Below are 25,814 nucleotides of genomic sequence, written 5' to 3'. Positions count from 1 at the left end.
AAACGTACAGCTCTGCTATCACTTCCAACATAAATGAAGACAGGAAACTAAACAGCAGTGACGTTTGTGGGGTTACTGAAGTTGGGCTACGCGATCGCTAGCGATACAGCTATGTTAGCATAACATAAACAGTGAAGCTGGAGGACGAACACTAACACTTTTCCACTTATAAAAGGTTTTGTTGTTTTGTTTTGTTTTTGCCTGTCCCGTTTGGCTCTTTTGCCATCAGAATTGTTGTCTAAAGGCAAAGAAAGATGCCCAACGGATTTACTTTACCAAATTGACCATCCCAGCCTTGCCGTAATGGTCCATTTGATTCACCTTTTATTGTTTATTTTATTTTCACTTACTGAATACGGGACAGACTTGACTGGGGGAAAGAAGGGGAGAAAGAAAGAGGGAAAGAGAAACAGCTGAGAAGAGGGACGGGGGAGAAGGGCAAAAACCAAAAACCAACAGAACGGGTAGAAAAAAAGAAAAAGAAAAAAAATGCATATATCGATCACCTGGATCACCTGCTGAGAAAGAAAAAAGAAAACAAGCAGAAGAGAACAAGAGTAATAGAATAAACAACATCACAATGATATATGGGAATATGACAGTAAATACTAAATATTAAACATTATTGCGCAGCACATAAGATCAACAGAACACAGTGTGCTTTGAGGTAGGAGCCAAAAAGGGTGTAGTTTGTGGGTGTGATCACCCGTGTGTACACCTGTGAGCATGGACGCGCTTGTTTTTTTAAAAGGTTCCTTCATGTAATGATCTGCTAGAGGGTGTGGGGGGGCCACAGCCCCGTCCTCCAGGGCATGAAGTAGGTATGGAGGAGATCAAGACTCCAGACATCCAGAGGCCCCCAGAACACAAGAGACCAAGGAAGACCAACAGAGGGGCAGCCGCGCCACTGTCCCAGAAAGAGCTGAGGAGAGTCCCAGATGAGGGCTCACTCAGCAGCCGCGGAGCAGAAGCCAGGGGGAGTTGCAGTGACGCGCTCGTGAGCTCCGCCGGCAGCCAGCTGTGCCTGAGTGACCGAGCCCCAGGCCAAGAGGCCGGGGGCACCCCACCTCCGAAGTGGCCCGAGCGAGCCCCAGGCTCCAGGCCCCACTTATAAAAGTTAAAGTTAAGGTTCCTGATAGTTAGAGACAAATGCAATCGCATGGCAGGATGCTGTAAACGGACCAAACTTCAGTCAGGAGAACAACTGAGATAATCCATCCACAATATGAGGTTAGTCATTAATATACTGCAACAACATGGGAATAGAGCAGCTGCCAGAGAATTCAACATTAATGAATCAATGGTACAGAAGTGGAGGAAGCAAGAAGAATGAGTTTAATAAAGTTTGACTTATCTGACTGCTTTGTTTCGCTTAATGTGCCTTATAATCCCGTGCACCTTATGGTACGAAAAATACGTACTGCACACTGCAGTTTAATGTTGCAAAGCACCTCTTTTTAACTTCAGTGGATATTATACATGGTTATGCTTAGGATATGTCAGCCCATTTCTACTGGAAATACCTTTTGGTTAAACTTTCAGCAAGGAATTTGCATTTGCACTGTTACATTTTTATAAAGCTTTAATGTACATAAAAACCAGCTTCTTGTTTAAGTGAAAATAAATGGAAGGTTGTCTTTTTGCGCTAGTAATGTTGTGGAGTTGTATTTTGTCTCGCATCAATTATATCGTCAGTTATATCGTTATCGCAAATTTTCAAATATATATCGTGATAAATATTTTTGGCCATATTGCCCTGCTCTATGTCCATATCGCCACTCTTAAAAAACACTCCTCTTAGAAACACTCCACCATTTTGCTCCCTGCCACATCAGCTAGTGATAGTGTACATTTCCAGGAGGGAAAATAAATGCTTAATGTTTTTCTTTCTTTCTATCCACTCAGTGTGGATAGGATAGATAAATGCAAGCAATGGCGTGTTTGTAAAGGCAACAAATGTAACATAGTTACTGAATTGAGCACAGTACTGCATTTATTAAAAATATTGTGCTTGTTAATATACCTATAAGGCTATTAGGTAAGATAAGTCTGTTACGTTAGTCCAGTACATTAATGTGTAACACATAAGCTGTGTGATTAAGACTTTTACTTTACTTTTACCAGACAGGACTCAAAACACATTATTCAGGGACAGCTACAGTTGCCGTGGGGTAAGATGAGCAAGGCAGACAATCAGGACCAACCTCGGTCTGGATTCCTCTCCCTTTCTTCCATCCGTGTCTTGGAGGAACAGCATTGGCAGATGTGCTACCGATTCCCTGAGGCTGATTTTGGAAACATCCAAGAATTTGTAGCTGGGCATGCAACATCTCTCAGGCAGTTCCCTCATATGAAAATAATCTTCCTCCCTCCAATAACTGTGATGATGCTGTTGGATTTCAAAGAAAAGTTTTTGGCTCAGTAATTAAAAATAGTTACCTTCCAATGCATAAAATTTAATTACTGATAGCATAAGAAACACCCATTATTTATTATATATAGCTTTTCATTAGCCTCTAAAAAACGCAGTGATCACTGTCGGCTTCTCTCAGTTTTTATCACCACTATTTAGTTTAAAGCTCAGTTTTTAAAACCTTATGATGTAACTACAGCCCAGCCCATGCAGTAGTAAATGAATAACCTAACCTCATATTGTGGATGGATTGTCTCAGTTGTTCTCCTGACTGAAGTTTGGTCTGTTTACAGGATACTGCCATGTGACTGCATATGTCTCCAACCATCAGGAACCCTCATGTTAACAATTATTGAATGGAAAAAAGTTAGCGTTCATCCTCTAGCTTCACTGTGCTAATGTGTTTATATTATGCTAACCATAGCTATGTAGCTAGCCACCACGCAGCACATCATTATTTACCAGGTAGTCCAACTTCAGTAACGCTAAAAAAGGCACTGCTGTTTGGTTTTCGGTCTTCATTCCTGTCAGTAGTGATAGCAGAGCTATACGTTTATGTTTTTTCAGAAATCCCTCAGTCAGAACATGGTATATTATGTTCTGGTAGAAACTAGCCAGCTAACGCCCTGCCAACTTCTAACTCTGTTAAACTTCCGTTTTCACGGATGCCTGTATGTTAAATTTAATTGTTACACCTGGTAAAGCAGCAACACTGATCATTTTATTAAGATGAAAGAATTTAGACAGTTTGTAACGCTCAGTGATGCTGCAGTGTTCATTTGACTTTGGGACCTGAAGCGGAGTTTGGACTTGGAAACAGCTAATGGCATCAGACTTAAAGACCGGATTAACATGGGAATGAAAAAACAACAAAACAATGCAAAAGAAAATAAACAACACTGATTTTAATACAAGAGGTATTTTTTTTCTTTGAATTTTAATGTCCAAAAAAGTCTGTTATTACCTACTTCACTCAGAGCTGTGGTTCAATAGCTACCTTCCTAATAGAAAACATCCTCTTGACCTCCTTTGCTGTGGCTTATTCCAGAACATCCTGCACAGTTTAGAGTTTAACATGATCTTCAAGCAGTTCCTACTCAGTTTTTTGTTTTGTTTTCTTTTCTTTTCTTTTCTTTTTGTTGTTGTTGTTTTTTTGCAGTGCCATTGCCTTGAGCGGTTGTGCTTGGTCTCCAACAATGGTTGGGTGAGTCATGTGTTTCAAAGTTACATCCTCATTAATGCCAGTTGAGCAAATTATTGCACTAGATAGATTTGATTTTTTTCACCAATTAAATCACAGTTGTGGCTGATCTGTATACATTTTAGAATTTAAAAAAAATCTATGGTATTTTTTATTGATTATTACTAGATATTAGTCGATATTAAGAAAAACTGGTAAAATTGTGTTAGAGCTACAGAGTTATTCTTGTAATTCACAAGATATAAGATGATCTTTTTCCCAGATGACATTTCTGTGCTAAATTTGTGCTAGACTGGCACTCCTGGTAGGATTGGGACAGATTTAAAAACAACAACTGAGACTTAACCAGTGACCAACCAGACAAGGAAGAAATCACACCTACTGCTGGCACACACACACACCGCACCATGGTTAGGTCTGGATAAAATTGATATGATTTGACTGACAGCTCTTGTTTTACAGTCCTTCAGGTTAAACACACAAACTTTCCCTCTTTCTCAATTTATTTGTTTGTCTCATACACACACACGCACACACAAAGAGCATCGCGTGGTGTGTTTTTGTTGGGATTTTGACAAACAACAACAGTGACCTTTAAGGGAGGCGAGGCAGCATGGCTGTGATCACAGGGAATGGAAACGGAGCCAGAGTGAAATGTCAACCGTCCCTGTGGTCTTAGCACTGACGCAAAACTGCCAGAAAAGGGAGAGAAAGAAAGAGTTTGCATGTGTGAGTGAATGTGTGACAGTGTGTGTGTGTTAATCTTGCAGTGGGGGGGGGGTGTTCTTTGTGTCAATGAGAGAAAAATGCATCACTAGCAGGCGTGGCAGGCGAGAGCACAAGAGCATAAGAGAAACGAAGCTTGCACTCTTTGAGATTCCTATCAGTCATTCATCTGGTCAGATTACAAAAAGAAATCATCTCACATAGCTGATGCATCATCACTTCCACTATGTCAGGGAAGTTGCATAGCAGTCAGAGATAGAGTCATTACAGTCATATGACTGATGTGTGAAATGGCGTGCAAGGCATGAGGTATGATGGTGTTGATGCTTTTACATTGTCCTGATAATGATGCTCTTCCACGAGGTTGTGAATGGGAATAATTTTGCATGTGGGGCAGGTGCTGAACTGCAGCTGCCGAACTCACAGCAGCAATAAATGTAGCATGCAACTTCCACCATTCATACAAATCATATATCCAATTAAATCCTGCATAAGAAACACAAGCATATGGGCACTATCTGAATGTCAAAATATTTCCAGGATTTGAAAGTCACACCTTCTACCTTCTTCAGTGACTGCCAGATGATGTGAGTCACACAGAGGTTGATCCTTAAATAGTATTTGAGATGACAAAATTTGATTCCAAATTTCAAGCCATTTTCCAATAGACCTCTACAGGATAGAAAGTCTTTTGTGACTTCAGCTTTCGTCATCTGGGGGCTTTCAGTCAGAATGCAGGTTTAAGGCATTTTAACATTGGTTTAGTTTGTCCGACCCGGAGGCTGTGTGCATGTTTTATACTGTCTAGGGTTTATACAAGACATTCCACCAACTTTTTTGAGCGTGTGTATCTTTTCTTTCAATGATTAAATGTTCCATGGTCAATTATTTAGATCGCAGTGTAATTCTTTCCTTTTCTTTCAATGATTAAATGTTCCATGATCAATTATTTAGATCGCAGTGTAATTCTTTCCAGTTTAGAATTATTTTTGTGATGTCCAACTATTGAACATGCAATAGTATTGGAATTAAAGAAGTATATCTGATGGTTAAATACAAAATACCATCAAGCAACCCATTTTTAAAACAATTTCCCTCGAGATCAATAAAGTATTATCAATCAATCAATCAATCAATCAATCAATCAATCAATCAATCAATTTTTCACTTTCTTGCAGCTGATGCCATGGAGACAGTTAAGTCACCACATGGTCCTGCTTGCACACTCTACTCATCATTTTTCCTTCCCTTCCCTATTTTGTCTCCATGCACACAAATGTCAGTTAAGTTGCACTATTTCAGCATCTTGCTCAGCTGGAGAGAGAAAAGCTTTAAACAAGTAACATTTTTATTAGTTGCAGTTTATAAGCTATTCAACATGTAGCAGTTGATAATCTGGAAATTCGAAGCTTACATGTTATATGCCAATGAAGTTTAATGTATTCCATTTTAAACAGAGGATCTGTTTATGTTGTTTTGTTCTTATTTGGTTATCTATCATATTGTAAAAGATCATTTCATGGTATTCTGTGGTTACACCAGACAGTAAATGCAGACAAAACCTCTTTTTTATATTATTGCACAATGATGAACTATGTTGCAATGGTGCAGGGTAGACTGTGATATCCATGATTGCTGTTAAGTTGGGTCCAGAGTAGCAACAGAGATATTATGGCACTCAAAGACTTCTAAATGAAAATACAATGGAGAACAGCAAAAATGGTGGTAGAAGCTTAACTTCTGGGTGAAGAAACTTTTAAAACTGCTTATTTGTGTACAAAGTCAGCAAACTTAAAAAAATTTTTTAGCAGATTTGATTGGATGTTCAACACAGTAGATGCAATTTTGGTTTGGTCACTGAAAATAAAAGCTAACTTATATAACTTTTCATAATAAGTGCCCAGATGTGTTTCAGTATGCTGCTGACTTTAATAACACTTAGCTATTTTTTGCTGGCTAAGATGTAGAAATCAGCCATAATACTGTAGCTTATATAACATCTGCTTATATTCTGTAGAGTATAGTTGGCTAAATCCACAGTCATTACACTTTAGAACCAACAGCAGCAGGTCATCTAATCACACTTTATCCACACAAATTCTGCAGTCATGGTAAAGTAAACCCTCTCTCTAAAACGTTATGTATCTGGCCCTTATAAGAAAAGAATCATCCAGTTTTTGTTAGGTTCTAAAAATATTTTAATAACTCTCATATGAAGATTAAATGATGACATATTATATGGCATCATTTATTTTGTAAAGACTAAGCCAAAATGCAGAAGTGGTACATTAAAAATAAAGTACACCCCATGATTCAATAGCTTGTAGAGTCACATTTAGATATATGAATTTAGCTGTCTCTTACATCATTGTGTAATTATTTTTGCCCACTGTTCTTTAAAATGCTGCTTGAATTCTTTGAGCTTTATTGGCATTCACTTGTGCACAACTTCTTTTTTAGCTTTAGCTGTCGGACAGCTGGCCTCACATCTGACTCTAGAATACTTTGTTATGCAACTCCTGTGGCTGAAAAACAAGCCCCAATCATCACCCTTCCACCACCATGCCTGCCAGTTATAATGGGTTGTCTGTGCTGACATGCTGTGCTTGTGGGTCTGTGTACACATTATGGCCAAAGATTTCCTCTGTTGTTTTCCAGATATTTTGTGGTTTGTTCAGACACAACTTCCAAACCTAAGCCATGCTGCCATGTGTCTTTTTTTTTTTTTTAGAGAGAAGAGGCTGGAAATCCTTCGAATCATGCCATACTTCTAATTGAACTTTAACATTCAGCATGGTAACTACAGAGCTAACTTTTGAACAAGTTTTATTTTCTACTTGTGAATAAGCTTATACACTGTGGAAGGATGAACTTCATATTGTTTGGAAATTACCTTATAACCTTCTGGAGATTAATGGGCACCAACAGTTGCTTCTCTAAGATCTCTGCTGAAGGCTTTCTTCCTTTGCATTAACACACACCTGAATGCTCCAGGCCAGAAATCTGCCAAAATGTCAGCTTTTATAAAGGTGGTCATACTTGCTGATGATCAGTCAGTCAGTCAAGCTCATTTGGCTATCAGCACCTTCCTGCTACGTTCCCTCTTGATTCTTTTGGAAGTAGTAGTAATGATTACTACTGCTTCACATACTGCTTCTGCACTTTGGCTTATTATTTGTTAAATAAATAATGGTACTAGGTGCTGTGTAATGTGTTGTTGCTCATCTGAGGTTGTATTTACCTCATTTTAAGACCCACTAAGGACCAGAAGATCTTTATTATGTCCTGACAAGTAAAGCCTTCAAACTACAAACTACAAAGAGCTTATTGAAGGTATTTTGGTACCTAAAGGCTAAAGTATGACCCACTGAGAAAATTGAGATGTACATGTACATTACCCTTTAAGCACTGTCTGTTACAGGGCAACACGAATACAAGTGCTAAAACTTCAAGACGTCTGTGGAGAAGCGTTGCCTTTGAGACAAACTCAGAGAAGAAATTTTGCCTCCATTGTTGTTCTATAAAGCCTGTTACACACAAACTTTAAATATCACACAAAAACAAAAATAAAATGAACACATCAGCATACTTTTAGACATTGTCAGCAAAAAAGAAAATGTCTGTCAGTGCTTGGACCAGTATTTACTGCATTCTTACCATTCTCAGACCTATATCACTCGTGATATTAGAATAGAGAAGATACCCATTACAGGTTAAAGCGTACCAACAATAAAACTTCTTTATTTCATTCAGACTGATACACCTTACTCTTTTACTTCTCATCATTACAGTATAGAAAAATGATAGTCAATAATTTTAAAGAATTAGATTCTAAAGGGGCTGTTTGAGCTTTCAATTTAGATTATTGTATTACATGTAATAATTAGCATTGTATGTCCCATATCATGTATAATATTAATTTTAGTTATCAAACCATTGTGCTTACTCTTCTTACTCCTGTGAAGTTAAGTATTTGGAAAAGTACATGTTTTGGGGCTTAAGCTGCTTTCAAACTGTTGTTTCACGCAGTTCTAGATCATAAATGGAAAGGGCCAGAGTTTAGTGTGCTGCAAAATAAACCAGCTGCAAAAGACTTATTCGTTTTGAAATATCAAGGTGAAGTTTTCTCTTCAAGAATAGGTTTTAAAAGTAGAAAGACACATTTTCAAAGCCTTTCATTCAAGCTTCGCTGACTACAAAAAACAGCCTTACAATCAATGTGATGACCTCATGTGCTTTGCAAGAAGGGAGCTCAAGAATAACCTAGTTCTTACTTTCTCTTGTAAAGTCATATAACAGAACAAGAAATGGCAACAAGTAATATTCCTGTAACCATTCACATCTTTAGAAGCATGGGACAGGCTCATTCATTGGGTTTCTTATAATTCATCAGTGTGCTACAATGGTCATGATATTAGATAAGGCTAATGAGCATTTTCTTTCATACTAAGCAGTCTAACGATCCTCAAAGTAGCGCATTTAATAATAGGCAACATAATAATTATAAAATAAAACATAAATGCAAGAGGTTCATCACGACAGGGATTTAGGGGTTCCTTGCTACCTAAAAGATTTTCTTCATTTAAGTTCCACTTGATGCACACCCGCGACACTGGGATACAGTTTGATAGGGCAGGAGAAGACATAGCATGTGGATCCTTCACAGTTTGAAGTCAGGAGCCCGTCTGTTGTAGCAGTATGCATCCTGTAGAAATGTGCCAGCTGATAGAAAGGCGTGTGGGGGGTGTCACCTTGGGGGCTTTATGCTATTTGAGACAATATGAACTGTAACTAACCCCCCCCCCCCCCCCCCCCCCCACACACACACACACACACACACACACACACACACACACTCACACACTGACATACACATATAAATACACATAGATACAAAAGCAGAACAATTGCAAATTCTTTTTTTTCCACTGTGGGAGACTTACATTTAATCAAAAGAAATTAGATTGCTGATTTTGCTTATGGATACTATAGACCAGTAATCAAATTTTATTGTGCTGTGTTCCACAATTAACTGCATCACATTTGTATTTAGATCTATCATATTGTATCACACTGTGTCATATCCTGTTACTATGTTGCATTTCATCGTATATTTGTTTTTGTTTCGTTATTGCATGTAAAGCATACGGGCACATTGTGAGATCATGGCATATAGCACCTGTTAAAAACAAAGGAACAATCAAGACACATTTGAGATACAAAGGTTACACAACATTTCCAGTGAGGCATTCATTGTGTTAATGCAGATGTTGACTGACGTAAGGAAGAAGACGTTCATTGAAAGTGAGGCGCACAAACGTGAGCGTGTGAATGCATGTGTGTGAATGAGTGAATGGGCTTCTGGGCTGTATTGGTATTTTGAAATGTGATTGACAAGGGAGAAGTCTATTAGGTGAGATCATTAACAGAGTTGAGCCTGTTATCTCCCCAAGGCAGCCGTGAAAGGAGACAGCTGATTCACAAGGAAGCTATTGAGAATTTCAAAGGTGTCGTCTGACTGATTTGGGCCCAGGCCCGCATCACACTGAGCCAGCGAGCCAAGTTGTTCCCGAATCTGCACTGATCAATGTGCCTTCACATCCTCCCTCCTTCATTCTGCCTGGCTGTGCTGCATTTTCTGAAAAAAGTTTCTTTTTTCTATGATTTCTTCAAGCATTTTAAGTCTCCTTTTGTTTCTACTTTGCCAACTTTGCATTTTTCTTACTTTGTGGTACAAATTGTCTTCTCTGCTGTGCTGCATTTTTCAACACGCAAAAAAGTTTGCTTATACCGAACACAACTTAATCCACACAATTAAGCATATAGAGACAACTAATCAAACTAAACCTCTGCAGAGGCGAGCCCAAAAGCAAACAAAGTTAGTTGATTTGCTTACACTGTACTTCCCATCCTTGTTTTAGCTGCATGAATATTTTATGTCCTTTTTGTTTATGGTGCATGTGAGCATTACTTGAGCAGCCATCTCCACACCATGAATTTCTTTGAATACCAAATCCAGTTAACAGAGAGAAAACTATTCTCAGTGGCTGCATAAGATCTAAGAAATTTGACTGCAGGGGCCACATGCTCTTATACCAAAAAGAAATAATAATCAAGAAATGTGTTTGTCAGTGTACATTTGTCTGAATTTGTTGAATTTGTGTGTGTGTGTGTGTGTGTGTGTGTGTGTGTGTGTGTGTGTGTGTGTGTGTGTGTGTGTGTGTGTGTGTGTGTGTGTGTACAATGAACTCTGTTTGACCTTGGTTTTTCACCAAACATTGCCAAGGGGATGCAATGAATTCATGTGCATGTGTCTGTGTGTGTAAGTGCAAGTGTGAATGCATGTGTGGTTGAGTGCAAGGCTATCCATTGGCTAAGGAAAACCAAATATGACATCTAGAAACACACCCTGTCCAGAGCAACTCAACATATACACACCAACACCTGCAAACACACTTTGAAGGCCTGTGTGTATTCTCTGAACTGTGTGCAAAACCCCAGAGGCTGTCTGCTGGGCTCATTGGGCCCAGATTTAGGAGATGTGATTAACCAGTTCAGAGGGAGTTGAGAGGGAAGCAGGAGGGGTGCTGCAGGGAACTGGTCCAACAGGAGCATTACCCAAAAGAGATTGTACTTTACAGATCCATAAGGGATTTCATAAACGGTCCTGCTGAAATGCAGACTGCAGTCCATGTACAATTTAAAAGATCGCTATAAACATTTTCAAAAAAAACCCCAAACAAATACAGGAACAGAACTGTAGGCGTTTGATTTCGGCCCATGGAAATATGGTGCAAGCTACTTTGACACGACCGAGTCTAACTGAATCAGCAAGCTGAACACTGACCTATATTCTGCGTGCAGTAATTTATTCAAATATATTTGTCATCTTTCTTATACCCCTCTGAGCTCTTGACCTATTTTATGTGTCCTGCCTTCTGTTTTGATTTGTACAAAAAGAAAATAAGATTAATATCAGTAAATATATACAGTTTGTGTCCATCACTTCTCAACTGTCTCTCTGATTAAAAAATATATATATATATATCACACAAGGCTAATCAGTTGTATATGACCAAGTGATCAATGATGGTTCCTCATTCTGTGGTCTGTGTTAGAAATAAATAGTTCTGAAGGAACGAGGATTATTTTGCATACATCTGGAAAATGTAAAACAATGTAAGCATTTTAAGTTTCTAACAGCGATTAAATGGTAACATTTTACATAAAACTGCATCTACATCATAAAACTGTTTCAGACCCTTTATTTCCTGTTTTTGTTTTATTACACACTCACCTTGTCTGTTGCTGTGGCTTTGTTTCCTGTGTTCAGATCTTTTCTGCCTTCTGTGACTGTTTATTGTAATAGTCCCTTTATATTTATGGTCTAGTACATCTCCTTGAAGCTTTCAGTATGCCAATGCTCCTTGTTATTTTTTGTTACCTCTGTATTATCTTTCCTTTGTTGCTGTTGCTTCTTGCCTATAGCTTGTGCTTTGGTTTATAATTCTGGTTTTGTGTATTTTGTATCACCCTTGCAAACTGACTGTACCGTCCTTCCTTTGGGTCAAACTCATTCGAACAGTAAGAACTAACAATGGACCCAGTGGGTATCTTTGATAAAGTTTCACTTCAAGGTAATAAAACTATAACTATACTGAAATATCTGCCTACTTTGTTTTACACCAGCAGGAAGCAAACCATTTACAGATACAGTCACTTAAAATGCCTGCGTCATCAGTGAAAGGACCATGATGGATGCCTGGTAGAAGCCTGACCAAATACTGGCCAATTGGTTTACGGTAATGATATCCCCGATCAGTGACATGGGCGAGGCAACCATGAGCAGTAACCCCTCTAAGCAGATCCGTGTATCCACCACAGGGAGCAGTGTGGAGGCTCATTCATTTACAGGCTTGCTACACATTTGCGCTTCAGTTGCACAACAATATGCATGTGTGTGTATTTCTGGTGAGGTAAAGACTCCAGCAACACTTGAAACACTAGGGAACAACTATTAACAGACCAACGCGTTTCAGCTTGTGGCCTTCATCAGGGTCAGGTCACAAGCCAAAACGCGTTGGTCTGTGGCAGACTGCTTACTGAAGTAGTCTGCCACTTATTATTTCACTTTTGCGATTCATTTTAATACCCTGGTTGAAAAATTTTGAGCTGTAAAAGAGACACTCCAAATGCAACAACGGGTCTATGTCCTGCCAACAAGTGTCCAACCCGCAGTATTTATTCATTTAGTTAGTTAGTTAGTTATAGATGCAAAAACTAAATGTGAGATTACAGGTAGGTGAGAATTAACAGTCATTAGCATTCACCTGGTCTTAATGAGCGACTATACGAACACCCTGCACTCACAGAATATGATTTTTTTAAGGGCTAGGGGCAATTCTAGGTTTAAACTTTTAGGGGGGCTCAGCTCCCAATGATAATGTCATGCATGCAGTTCCTTGTAATTAATATTAATGGAGTATGCTGTTTCCAAATGTAATCAACCCTTTTCACATTTGCAAACCTCAATTCAATTGGATAAACATTACAATGAAACCTTCAAAAACAACCTAATTAATTGGATGACCTATTGTAGCGTCTAAGAATAATTCAAAACGAATAATCAGAGATTTTAAAATATTCAGCCTGTTTTAGGGTGGAGCCTTTAATTATCAATCCAGAGGCAAAGACTAAGTCATTAAATAAATTAAAGAACCATTTGTGGCAAAGCAGATAAGATGAGAAGCATGCACAAATTATTTCAGTCTCTTTACTACATAGAGGCAGTTTTGAGTGGCTGTATATAAATTATGTTAATGTTAATACAGGCTAAATGATAGTCTAATGCCAGGGATTATACATTGTCAGTCCACCCTTCAGACGGTAAGGATGAGGGTCCGTGCAGATGTCTGGGTCCTTGCGCAGACTCATCTGAGGAGAATTAGAATTGCATCACATAAACTACGCATGCGTCCATGCAGCGGACTTCAAGTGAGTTTCGAAGAGGTGTAACAGGAATGACTACTTGGCTGGCAGATCTCCAGCCGTTTCTTAATCCAGGCTTTACTCCTTAAACCATAGACTGCAAAACATTTATTGATGAGCAAATATAAAATTCTGTGGCTTCAAAAAAAATTCTAATCATACCCTAAGACATGTAAAGAGAGAAAAAAGCAAAACATTAGTATACTTTATACATCCTGATCATATGGCAGTTCAGTTTAGTTGCTATATACTCATAAAATAATGAAAACAATAACAATATTCTGCTTTAAACGCTATTTTAATCAACAATGGCAATCTTTGGGTAAGTGTTATTGGGAAATCTATCCAATTTAACAAAAAATAATGAAATGAAAATTCATTAATGTACAGTTGCTGTTAACTAAAAATAATCATGCTGTATCATAATGTGTAAAATGCAGGTTTTTCTCATTTAATTTAAAGATTCTTGATATTATACATGCTTTGTTTTCTGTAAAACATGCTTGAACAACATAGCTTACAAGATTAATTCAACCACAGAATGCTAATCACATGTTATGTTAGGCAGGCGGGTCTTCAAAACGAAGGGACAGTTTTGGTTTTATGAGCACATGGAACAAGGTTGGTTATTATTTTGTTTTTCCATAGATTTTCAGTGCTCTAAGTCAGACTGTGTAAGCTGGCAAAACTGCTGCACAGCACACTCTCAGAAATAGAGGTACGAGAGAAGAACATTTTTGTACCTATAGGTACATTTTTTTAAAATGTTCCCTTAAAAGTACAATACTGGTCTTTAAAAGTCCAGAAATGCCCCTTTAAAGGTTCAATTTGAAATAAAGTACAAATCTGTACCATTTTGACCTGTACTGCAGTGGCAGAATGTGGTAATGGGTCAGCATGGGAAAATCTGGATGGGCCTGGTTAATTGTAAAATTCATATGAGATGTGAGTGTGCTCATAAAAGCTACATCTTATAATCAAATCTGTTGGTCCTCTCCTCTGTACGTAAATTATCCTATGATGCAAAGAATATCTGTAACCTACCTTTGTGTAAGTTATGTTAAATTATATTTTTAAAAAAACACACACACAATGACATGCAGGCACAACCAAATGATGTTAAAAAAAACTGGTCCATTTCCATTTTATTAAGTTCCAGTTATAATTTTTTAATGTTTTAAATCTTTCAAAAACGTGAAATCATTTTACTGTTATGTTTGGACTTTACTTTTTTGCTTTAACTACATCCTAGAATTGTTCATTAATTGTGAGGTTTTTATGGAATTTGCAACATCAAGTTAAACCGAGGTTCTTTGGAAGTTAAAATGTCAAGCAGATTTTTATGTTACGGTGACTACATTTTGTAAGTTACAAATATAGTTCGCCAAGACAGCATAACGGTTTCTAAACAACTGCGCATTAATACCACAATGTTGTATTTTCATGTGTCAAGTTCGCAACGCGCATTAATCCCAAAGGCCGAAAAGGCAGCAGTGATGAGTGCTCCGCCTCCGCGCTGACTAGCGTTGACACAGAAAATGACTCTCAGGGGGTTATCCACGGAGGAGCTCCTTAAAAGGTTGATGGAAGAAGGCATTGATGTGTCAGACGACGAGGCGCAAAGATTTAGAGGTAAGTCGGGTGTGATTTTGTGTTTTTATAAAAATTACAACGTGTAATTTTACAGTAGAGTTAGCAAAAGTCCGAAGAGCTAGATTTAACATGGGCGAAAGCTAGCAGTTAGCTAAGTTTTAAACAAAGAAAGGTACAAATGTGGACTATTTAGACTGTTGGTGGAATGTTCAACGTCTGTCTGCCCGCCGTATTCGAGTGTTTTATCAATAAATAGTGTCGAACCGTGTACAAAAATGTAAAAAAATCAATAATTTCTCAAAACATGCTAGTATGTAAATATAGCTATTAACAAAATCGTTTTCTAAGCAAAATTTATCCCATCTAACTTGTTTCCCGCTCAAAGGGATTTTAAACAATGGAAGGTACACATTTGTACCATTCCACCTACTTAGTGGGATTTTCGAATATGAGAGCTGTAAGCTCTGTGCAGGGAGTACACTTACTTACATTTTTATATTACCAGTTAATTTATATTAACAATTAATCAAGAGAATTAATTGTAACTTCCTTTTGGGGAATATAGACAGATTCACAATGATAGCTTATTGTTATTATTATGTTATTAAGTTTGGGAGAGATGTGGCTGTTTGTCCACGCCCATTTTAAAAAAATTAAAATCAACTTTAGCTACATTGATTTGACATTGGTCTACAACATACTATTTACGGTAATAACAATATGATTAGAAGAATTGAAGAACAGAAAAGCCCCCAGGAAAGGATAAGAGTAATCAGTGCACTGTGGGTTGTCTTTCTTATGTTTGAAACAGGTACCCAACCCACTCAGACTACATCCAGGTAATCAAAGCCCTGATTGTGAAGTATCCTTTAAGAGATGTACACGGAAATGGTTATGTGAGTACCTCTCCTTTTTTGTTTCTTTTATAGATTATATTAATATAAAGTAAGCATAATTAACTACTTATATACATTTGAAACAACTAGGACACCTGGCACAGCCAACTCAAGAGAAAGTTCAAAGCAGAACGGGCTCCCCTAATCAGCAACGAAGAAGTGAACCGGGTTAAAGAAAAGTTTGGACGCACGCAGAAACATCGGACCACAGAGGAATCCAGCAGCTCCTGTCTGAAGAGACTGAAGCCCTCTCTCGTAAGTCCTCACACCCTCAGCCTTTAAGAGCTAAGGTAACATATGTAGTCTTATTATGTTCACTGTAAAGCTAAAAGTAAACATTAATTGAAAGAAACATGTTAACAGATAACATTAACATAGAAAAAGGAACTTCACAGTTGATTTAACAAAAGTCAGCTCAACTTGCAATTCCTATTCAACATTTTTGCATTTTTTTCAAAGCATTTGGTGTACAAATTACCGCATTTCGAGTAACATTAACTTATCAGATTTTACTTATGATAATACTGATATCTGTTTTGACAAAGGATTTGTGCTTTGTGGGGGAAGATGCAGCCTCCGTTGATGCTCATATCAAGGTGCTAAATGATCAGCACAAGAAGCTACATCCTGACACAGCACTGGTGAAAGACCGCATGACAAAAACCTTTGCATGGAGACGTTGAGAGGTAGCTGAAGGAATGTGTACTGTGGACCTATTAAAGAGATATCCATTCCTGGGGACATCTGCAGGGGTAAGAATTGTTAAGATGATTGGGGAAACAGCTAATGATTTTTTGTCTCTAAATCTGATTATTATTTTCTGTACTAACTGATTAATCGATCTGTTCATTATCTTTAGAATTTTTGTTCACGGGTTAAAGCACTTTACATTTATCTCCAGTCTGTGTCTTTAAACATGTCAAAAATTTAAATCCTCAATGTAAAATGTCATTCTTTTGTCTATTCTGCTCTTTTCATTTCCAGTTGTGTTATGAGGTTGATTTAATGCATCCCTGCCAAGACAACATCTGTCGCCGCTTTAGCGAAAACTTCACTGCTGTTCTTCAAAATGTTCTTCAAATGACCAAGGATTTGCTACTGAAGAAGGTCTCGCTGGATGAGGCCTACATCTCAGCATTCTCCACCTTCTTCATGTTCAACATGACCTACCCTGCATACTTCAAGAAAACACTTGTCTTTCTTCAGAACTGCATTGTCAACATAGGAGACCAGGGAGACAAACCCCTGCCAGTAAGTGTCGCCAGGGTACTTAACCAACTCTATTAAATATGCCCCCACTCCACAAATGTTCAAAATGTTCAAAAAGGGCATTTACTCTGAGGAAGTTGATTATACATGTTGGGTTAGTACACGCACATGAGCCTCATTTCAGCATCACTTGTGGAATAAATGACTGCCAGGCAGCTTTTTCCAAGTATCACTCTTTTCGACGCCATGTGTATCGCAAACACAAACCCTCTGTTTTGAATAGCCTTGAGGTAGTTGAAGATGGATTTGAAAACCATGCACACAAAGAGGTTGAAGACCCACACACACACAGTTCAGACGAGACGCACACAGTTCAGCAGCCCACACCACCTAGTATGGACAGTTTGCTTGATAATTTAGGAGATCATTTATTTAGCTTTATTCTCAAATGTACTGAAAAAAATAACCTTCCACACTCTGTTCAGCAAGACATCGTTGATGATCTTAGTTTTCTTTTGTGTTTTTTTAAAGAAAACTACGACTCGTTTATTCGTTATCATTTGGATAAACATGGTTTCCGCCTCAGTGATTGTCCAGAACTTGAGCAGGTTTTGTCTACTTCAGATTTTTTCCAGAAAGCATGTGATTCAATTCGTTCACCATTTATGATAAAAGAACACTGCAAATCAAAAATGAACATGACAGAACCTATCAGTTACACAGTAAGAGACCATTCTGGTGTGAAAATTGGTAGTTATTCGTATGTTCCAATCCTACAGGTATTAAACAAATACTGTCAGGTGGAGGATGTGTGGGAACAAATTGTTCTGGATAACCACAGAAATCAAGATGATGATGTTTTGACTGATTACAAAGATGGCATGTATTTTAAAGACCACTCATTTTTCAAAGACCATCCTCAAGCTCTAAGACTTCATTTTTATGAAGATGAATTTGAAATTGTGAACCCCCTTGGTGCAAAACGAAATAAATACAAAATCTGTGCATTTTATTATACTATAGGAAACATAAGTGGAAAACATCGCTCAAAGTTGAGTCGCATTCATTTAGCCTTACTGGTTCGCCATTCACATTTAAAAGAGTGTGGGCTTGAAACTATACTTCAGCCCTTGATAACTGACTTGAAGATGCTGTCCACAGAGGGTTTCACTATCTGTGTCGATGAAGTAGAGCACACAGTTCATGCTGCTCTTGCTACCATTTCATGCAACAACCTTTCTGCTCATATGATTGGGCGTTTCTCAATGTCTTTCAATACAGGCAGAATATGCCGATTTTGTATGGCCTCGCACTCGGAGATACAACAGCACTTTTGTGAGGACCATTTTGTTATTAGAACAACCAAAGTACATGAGTACCACATAAACTGTGTGGAAAACAACCCAGAGAGTGCTGCTTTGTACGGTGTGTATGGTAACTGTACATTTGATGCACTGCCTTATTTTGATGTGACCCAGTCTCTTCCCCCAGATGTAATGCACGACTTGCTGGAGGGGGTTATTCCTTTGGTAATGAACTTGGTTATTTGTAAAGCTCACAGGGAAAAGCACATCACCATATATGAAATCAATGATGAGCTGAAAAATGTGAAGTTTGGGAGGAATGACAAGCCGAACAGACCAGTGCCACTGACGGAAAAGATGCTTCGAAATTCTAACATAGTTGGATCAGCCAGTCAAAAATGGTGCCTTTTCAGGCTCTTGCCTTTTTTAATGGCTCCCCATGTTCCACCTGGCACTCCATATTGGCATGTGTTCTTATTATGTTCAGAAATCGTAGATCGTGTAATGGCTACAAATGTGAGAAAAGATGAGCTTGCTCATTTAAACCTGCTTATTCAAGAATTTCTTGAAATGACTACAAAAGTCTTTGGAAATGTTTTAACACCCAAGTGTCACTACCTTATTCACTACCCAAGGCTGATTTTGATGTATGGTCCTCTTCGCCCTTTATGGTGTATGAGATATGAAAGCAAGCATCAATATTTCAAAAATATAGCGAGTAAATGCAAAAACTTTGTAAACATCACTGCAACTCTTAGCAATCGTCATCAAATGAAACAGTGCTGGGAGTTTTCTTCAGGTAGGTTGCTTGTTGACTTTGAACATTCACTCAGCACAAGTGTCAGTGTGCCATTTTCATCTCTGCCAGGTGACTTACAGAATGCTCTGGAAATGAACAAAAGTTTTACAGATGTGCATTTTCAGGATAAAGTGCTTCAGCGTGTGTCTGCTATATCTGTCAGCAGTGTCAAATATGAACTTGAGGATGTTTTTGTAGTTGGCCATGTACACACTGAAGCCATACCTATATTCTTTAAAATCAAGTATATTTTGAATGTTGATACTTGTTGGGTATTGTGTGGGAAACTGTTACTTCCTCGCACTTATGAATGTCATTTCCATGCTTACCAAGTGGCAGTTGACAATGACTGGATCCTGTTCAATCCAGGAAATGAATTAGATTTTCAAGCTCTAGACACCTATTTAGTTGATGATAGACTGTTTGTGTCCTTGAGGTATTCTGTGTGACGTGATTGCAAGAACATTTTCCACTTTGTCTATATATATGACATATATATATTCTGGCTTGATGAAGTAGAGCAAAACATTTGTGTGGACAGTTTTTTAAATACATGACATCTCTGTGATCCGTCAAAACATTGTGTTCAGGTGTTTAATGTCTTTATGTGATTGTTTACTTTTTTTTAAATGAATGTATTTTTCTTAACATGTCCTATGGCAATGTATGAATGTAATCAAGGATGTATTCCTGTGGTTGTTTAAATGCTTTGATGTGATTCTATTATCGAAAATAAATAGTTAAATAACCAAATATTTTGGACTATTGGGGGTACATTTTTGTCTCTTTAGGTACGAAATAGGTTGTCGCTGGGGGGGTACCCTCATAGGTACCCTATTGTACCCTTTTCAAGGGAACATTTCTGTACTATAGTTTGAAGGTACATTTATGTCTTAGGAAAGTACATGATTGTACTTCAGATGGTACAACTTTATAAGGTACAAAAATGTACCAAGCCTAAAGGGTACAGAAATGTCCTTCAAAAAGGAACACCCCCAGCGACAAGCATTTGTACCCTTTTTGGTACACTTTGGTACCCCTATTTCTGAGAGTGCAGGCCTTTCACAATGTGTTTATGGAGCCACAGCATCTGGTACTTGTTCATCAATAAATCTTTTGTGTACTATGATTTCAAGAGTTAGATCATCATTTTGCCTATATAGCTACATATAAACAATTTACTCCCCACTGGTACAATGTAAAATGGCAAGAAAAGCAATGTTTGATTCATGATTATAACATTTACATTCAGCATATACAGATATGGTTTTCTGGTTTATTGAATTTAGTACAAACGTTTACTTTTGCATTTTGGCAAACTGATACCTGGTTATAACATGGAAAGTACCGCAGGTGTTTCTAGGTAATAAGCCACAGCATTTAGCATTTTGTTCTGTGTTTGACGGTAACACTTTTACCCTCAAACACATATTAATGGACACAAGCTAGGACTAATCCCAGCATTATAACACGGTAGTAGGTTATGAAAACATGAAGCAGTATTACCTTATTGTTATTATGACCTTACTATCATTTTAAAGTCAGTACTTCAAAATCTTAATGCACAGATGTCACTATTTTATTGCTAAGTTATCTTATTATTATCAGGGTCTTACAATAATATTACAAATGGTTTTGCCACATAGAAATATGTTTCTTTTGTCTCAGACTGATCATTATCCAATTAATATGTTCCAGTGTAATATTACTCAGCTTAAATCACTTTTGAAATGTCTTCATTTTTAGAAAATAAAGTAGCACTAACATCTATGTCAGTGTTATAACCTTTTGTTCCTAGTTTAAAACCATACTATAACCACATTTTTACCAAGCTGTAATAAAAAAAAGTGCTACCAACATTTATTTTCATCCATATCTCACTGTCTGTTGCCCTATTTTATTAGTAATAGTGCTGATTAGGGAGGTCGCAGTAGTTAACATAGAATTTAGGGAAATTATGGTTTCAGCAGCTCAACACCTGAAACACAATTAAGAAAAAAAAAAATACCAAGCAGGTACAAATAATTACGAATAGAATATTAAGAACTAAATATCAGCAGCAACAGAATTTAAAAGGTAATAATCAAAGAAAGTCCAGGGATTAAATTGTAAGTGTAATACAGTGGCAAAGTCTCAGTGTGTTGTTTAGTTAGTTATTTCACTGGGTCGACGTTGTCCACCTCTCCTGCTACTCCTCCCCCTCTCCCCGACTGCCCAGTTGTACAGTTAGTTCTGGTAAACCAGTCTATGTACAAATTGATACAATAATCATTACTGCAACGACTGACTTCAAGCTTGTTAAATAACATTTTTTAAAGGGAAGTTTTGTTTAATTTATTAAACAGAAGATACGGGGTAGTTTAATTAGGTATAGTCACCTCCAGCTAGTTTCTTAGCCTGAAATGCATGCAGTCTTGAGCTTCCTTTCTAATTACCATTTTTATTGGTCAATATTTTGTTAATCAGGGACCCAACAGTGTAGCACACAGATTGTTTTGAAAGAAAAAAATTATAGTGTTTGACTCCTCATGAATAGTCAACACAAAAGCATTTTCTGAAAGCAGGATAATTATATAGGAAAAAGAAATATACTTGATTAGACATTGTTTCTCAATATCTTTACATATGCACCTATCAGTTTGGCGTTCCTCATGCATGCTGGCAACTCATACAGCGGTACAACCACACCACAAGAGCAATTTCCTTACTCTATTGAAAATGTAGCCTGAAGAGTTTCAGCATCTGTTCTTTGATTGCTCCCCTACTACTTCTCTCAGCGGCTGGCCATGTGATTTGTTTTTTCTGTGTGATTCACAAACAAGCATAGAGAAATTGTTGGGGGAGGTTCACTTAAGCCACATTCACAAGGACTCTGCAGAAACCTCTATCAGCAACTCGGGCTTGCTTTTGTAGGTTTTCATCCTTCCTATAGTTACGATCCCATTTCAGTCACAAGATGAGTGTTGTACCCACACACACACATATATAAAGCATATATTAATGGATATTTCATATGCTAGTTTTCATAGGGTTTAGACAAGATGGCAAAGCAACCTATCAGATTATCTGACTTCTCAATTCCCTGTGGTACTGGGCTCTGTGGTATGGCTGTCTCTAGATTTACCCACATCTCAGTTATACTAATCACTGAGATTTTGATGTGTGATGTATATAATCAGTATTCCATGACGCTGTCAAAAATTTGTTGACGGCTCTAAGGAAAAACACATATAAAGTGTTGTTTCATCCAATGCAACAGCACTAGAGCAGTTCCCATAAATAACGCAAAGTCAAATAGTGGCTGCAGACTCTTGCGGCCTGTTTGTTCCACAGAGTAAAATTTACTATACTTGTTTGTTTTTTTCAAAACTAGTGTTTTATAGTCTTTCCATGCCTCTTTAGGCTAAGTTAAACACAGTTAAATAAACACTCGGCGCAATTAGATTCTCTAACTAGGAGAATAGATAAAAAAAACAGACAGTTGCATAGTGGCTTAAAAGCTCTGTGTTGATTCTTGCATTATGAGTGCTGATTTCCTCAGAGGCATAGGCTAGATGAACACATCAAGGTGTGAAATAAATAACACATGATGGGAAGTGTGTAAATACTGCATCCTCTCGACCTCCCCGCGCACACACTTTCATGCACACACAACTGCTGCGTGTTCCTGGGATGAAAGCGGTAACTGGCATCTGAGATAAGCAAATGCCTTTGAGCAGCATCCCTCACATCTACGCCGATGCATTATTGATCATGACTTCTCATAGTATGGGGATTTTACCCGAGCTGCTAGATGCCTCTTTGTGCGCACCACCAGATGAGCTACTGTGTCTCATTGAGCAGGTTACCTATACTGAATAAACAATTAATGAGTAGAAGACGGTAATGGTGAAACTATGTAGAGTTTGCACATATAGCTATTCTTCAAAATACGTAAACTTGCAAGGCGGTATCTCACAGAAAGTTAATTTTATCAAAGTCACTGAGCTGCTTGGAACACATTCTCATTATACCGAGAGTCCTCTTCTTTTTATAATCTTGGCATTAAATAAAGCAAATATGGATGTTTCCAAAATGTCGTGTTTCATATATTTGCTTGTCTTTCTTTGTTTTTGTTTTTTTGTTTTTTTGCTCTCTCAGTTTTTTTGCAGCTAGGTTGGAGTTTTGGTGAATTATCTTCAGTTTGCTATTACACACACACACACACACACACACACACACACACACACACACACACACACACACACACACACTCACAGACCACACAAATACACTCTCTTTCTCTCTGTCTTAAATTGCAGGTAGAGCGCACTCCATTGCTATGATCTCCCAGCACTATGAAGGCCGAATTTGCCTGTTCTCGTTAGCTTGGTTAAATAGTCCTGGCTATGCTTTAATTAGTGTGAAAAGATCAATGATGTATAAAGGAGGGAAATGGTGTTAGGTTAACTCTTTACTGTCCATTCAAGCTCAGTATCCCTTAAATTAAGAAAGAATGATTGTCCAGCTTTTCCTCATTAACCTTGTAAATTGTTTTAGTATTTTGAAAAATCTTTTAAGACTACATCAACTGCACAATCTTATTTGATTATCTGAAATACAGTACTGATCCTAGTTTTTGAACATTTATAGTTCAGTGCCTGAAGGTAGCATTAGTGATAACTAGACAGTGACTCATAGCTCTATGAGGAGATTTCAAATGCTGCATATCTAGGACTGGTACAAGAGAATATAAAAAGAAAAGACAAATGTAGCTCTAATAAGGGAGGATCCTGATGCTTTAAACTTGTTAATAATAGCAGGGAAAATGAAAGATGCTAACGAAATTTGCAAGGGAGAGTAAAAAATAAGTGTCACGTTATACATATAATCACTGTCTGTCAACTACATAGGCCACTTAAAGCACACTGTTTGCATCTATAAAACAAAGTGAATCAATGAGTCAATGACTATAGCTAGCCACACAATGGAGATGATCAATAGTTGGATTGCTGTGAATTATATAAAGAATACTGACCAATCTAAGAGCTCAAATAAATTCAGTGTGTCTGAGGTTCCACTGAACTGAGGTCTGCTATGATCTGTCATTACTACCACTGACGTTATTCCTTTTTTTGTCTATCAGAATTACTAATCCCCCCCCTTTTTTTTTATTAGTGGTAGCAAAGTGAAATTACTCCTGAGATAAGGTGCATATAGTGCAATGCATTCTTCTTTTTTTCAATAAGAAAAAAATATCAAGTATCAAAACATTTATTAAAAGTGAAAGTGCAGACACACGGACAGTCTCGCTAAATCCATCCTTCCCCCCTTAGAGTCTTTTCATAAGATCCTCATCTCCCACTTTCTGCTTGCTACTTCAATATTAGTCTCCTCCTCCTCCTCTCCTTTCTTATCCCCTCCTGTAGCCCTGCTCCTTCTCCTGCACTCTTATCTGGGCTGGAGCTCCTACTCCCCACACTCCACCCTTCCAGCTTGTTGCTATCTCTACCAGTCGGGGTAATCCACTTCTCCCTATGTGTCTGATGCCTGCTCCACTCAGCAGTGCCCGGGATTATCTCCCCACAGCCCCCACGGCCCAGTGCCACAGCTAAAGAGAAACCCAGCACACAAACTGCTAAGGCTGGTTAGCTAGGTCCCACCAAGTGAGTCAAAGCTGGCACGGCTGTTTGTGTTTTACTGTCTGTGCAGATGGGATCGTGACGAGGGAGAGAAACAGAGGGCCCACGCTGAAGCACACATGCAGTGATATGCCACAGTATGTTTTCTTTGAGGTTGTGATTGACAAGCGGCTGATGACGTTATTTAGAATAAAGTGTTTGCAGGTGAACAAATCGACTCCAACAAAGTCTTCCACCAAAAATGTTCCAAAGGCATGTTTTGTTTACTGATGCACAATATTTGGTTTACAAATGTGATCTATTTTTCTTTTCATACGGGCAATGTGCAGTTTCATACAATAGATTGTAAGTAATGCAAACAACAATCTTGTTACTTGATAAATAAACGCGTTCAGATTGAAATTCAAATGTAAGTTTGGGGATTTTGACAGTCGGAAGTCCTGTTTGTGATATACAGAGTATAAAAACCCATAATATAAATATAATAACAGTAATGATGATAATATCATGTTCATCAGTACTGAATGTTTCAATATTTAATGATATCAAAGCCACACAGAAGCATTATGTTTGTCACCGAGGTAATGTGGTTCTCACATTGCAAAATGGCCTCTATACTGCGCAATTGCTTTTTTATACAGCGTCATTTTTGTGTAACCGTAAATGACGGTGCCATAAATTTAGCCTCAATGGTTGAGCTTGTGACTTATAGTAGTAATTATTACGAGAGTGTATAATGTAATGTGCATAACCATAGGTTCTGAAGAAAGAAAAGGGATAGAGGAAATATTCCTATGCTGGAATAGTTGTAGCCTATAGGCTGCAGTAGATTCACAGTCCATACTGGGCTATATCTGATTTGTAATCCATATATTCCTCTTGCTGCCTCCTTATTCAAAGCTCTCTCCCCAAGACACTTTCCCATCCAATTTTCTCCCTTTCTCTCCCATCTGCCCCTCCCCTCCTACCCCTTGCTGTTCAGTTTAGATTCGGGGATGGAAAGCTTCATAAACAATTTTCTCCCTTTGCCGTTGAGCCACTTTTACCCGGGCACTGTGTGAACG

The 25,814-nt window shown here is 38.0% G+C and overlaps 1 pseudogene; it reads left to right on the top strand.

Annotated features, from left to right (window-relative positions):
- Positions 1–14,866: 14,866 nt before the first annotated feature.
- Positions 14,867–24,723, top strand: LOC146631800 (uncharacterized; annotated as a pseudogene).
- Positions 24,724–25,814: the final 1,091 nt, after the last annotated feature.

This window comes from Diplotaxodon limnothrissa, linkage group LG5, assembly GCF_057381915.1.
Source record: "Diplotaxodon limnothrissa isolate DT_005_m linkage group LG5, D_limnothrissa_male_GT1.1, whole genome shotgun sequence".
NCBI lineage: Eukaryota > Metazoa > Chordata > Actinopteri > Cichliformes > Cichlidae > Diplotaxodon > Diplotaxodon limnothrissa.
Note: the sequence above shows the minus strand (reverse complement) of the source record. Positions and strands in the feature narration are given on the sequence as shown.